This window comes from Nanorana parkeri, unplaced genomic scaffold, assembly GCF_000935625.1.
Source record: "Nanorana parkeri isolate BGI_ZX_2015 unplaced genomic scaffold, ASM93562v1 scaffold442, whole genome shotgun sequence".
Taxonomy (NCBI): Eukaryota; Metazoa; Chordata; class Amphibia; order Anura; family Dicroglossidae; genus Nanorana; species Nanorana parkeri.
In genome coordinates this window covers 364,195-366,235 of record NW_017306710.1, presented here as the reverse complement: position 1 = coordinate 366,235, position 2,041 = coordinate 364,195, and positions in this window count along the sequence as shown.

Below are 2,041 nucleotides of genomic sequence, written 5' to 3'. Positions count from 1 at the left end.
GAAATTGCTCCAAAACCTTTTGACTTTAGATTTCCTTTATTAGAAAAATAAAAGCAAAGCAATACAAAAACGAAATACATACATTGGTGTGCCTCTCTATGGGTGTATAAGCCTAGCATTCCAAATATAGGGCTGGCATACCCATAGCCAGATTGTTTATTTCATACCTGGAAGATTAGTACTGTATATTTCAGTGCTGCAATGCAAGGATTTGGTGGTCCTGCAGGAGTGCAAGATTTGTATATGCTACAGATGGGGTTCATTTTAGTGTTAAGTTGGCCCTACAATTAAAGATTTCTGGATGAATAACAGAAATTGAACAGATTCCTCCATCCAAGCTAAACAGCATGAATGGAGGAATCTCCCCTGCTGGGCTACTGTATTCTGACAGCCGGTCCCACCACTGTTAAAATATCTGAGCTGTGACTGCAGCTAAAATGGCTGATGTCACTGTTCTGAAAATGTAACACCCAACTCCTTTCAATTATTCAATCGACTTTTGTCGAGCCGGGTGATCCCGGCGGGGCCACACACAAATCAACTCTCACCCGAGCAGGCCAGCTTTACAGTTGAAAATTAGAAGCTTTAGTTTTACTGTTAGGCTGCGTTCTCATGGTTGGTAAATGAGACCACTTGGCAAATGTTTTCAAGAGGGCAGCAGGCATGTGAGTGTCCTGCTATGTTAATGACAGGCTGCTTGCCTATCAGCATTTTGCATCTGGAAAACCCAAGCCCTGAACTGAAAGGCAGTGACCTTTGTTTTACATGTCTTTGTTTTACATTCAGTTAAAAAAAGATCCTGTAGAAATAAAGGGCCAGCAAAGGACAACTCAGCAAATACTACTGACAATTGTTCACTTTAAAGTGACACTAAACTCAGGAGTTAAATCCTAAAAATGCATTCAAGTACCTTAACTATTAACAAAAATGTATCTTATTTGTGCATCACTTAGTTGCAGATCCTTAAGTCATCTCTGAATTGGTGGTGGCACTGTCCTTCCTTCTGGAGGGTGGCTGCTTTTGTTCCCCATGGTCCCTGTGTGTGTTGTATAGTAGTCACCGCTCCAAGCTCTCTCCTGTGATGGACTACAATCTCAATACAAATTAGTAAATTAAACATGAGATTGTAGTCCATCACGGGAGTGAGCTTGGAGCGGTGGCTACTTTTCAACACACAAATGGACCATCGGGAACAAAAGTCTCCAAAAAGAAGGTCAGTGTCAGCATGAATTCAGAGATGATTTGAAGATCTTCAGATGAGTAATGCACACATAAAGTACAATTTTGTTAATAGATAAGGTACATGAATGCATTTGTAAAATGTAACTTCTGAGATTAGTATCACTTTAACTGGACTTACTTAAAAAAATTAGTCGGTGCTGGTAAATTTAGCCATAACAGACCATGCAATTGCTAAGGGGCCCAGAGTGGTCTGACTGCACAATAATTTATCCAAAAAGCTATAGTAATTGACAGGTACATTTGGATGAAAATAATGTATATTAACTTTAGGAACCTTTATACAATTTCTATTAAACAGTATTCTGTATAACTAGCTGAATTGTAATTGAGATGGAGATAAGAGAAGCCATGGGCCTTAATGGTTTTGCTATAGGATCTCATCATATATAGTCATAAAATGTTGTATTTCCCCTCACTTTCTGTCTCAGTAACAATGGCCACCATTAGAGGGAGGAGAATCACAGACATAAATAAAAACTTGACAGAGGCTGTAACCTTTCTCTACTTTATCCAAAATAAACAAAAAACAAACCTATCCAATATCCATAAATGATAAGACATGGGGTACATCATAGATCTGCTAAACATACATAAATAATGCTTCTTATATACAATGTATAGACCAGCTAGAAATACTTAACCTATAAGTGTTTATAAATGATCTAACAGGACATTGAACATGAAGGTGTTATGAAGGGACCAATATTTTTCTGACTCTCTGTACAGTAATTCCATTAAAGAATGATGCCAACTCCCACTTTTAGTTGCCCCCCCCCCCCCCCACTCCTCAGATGTTTTT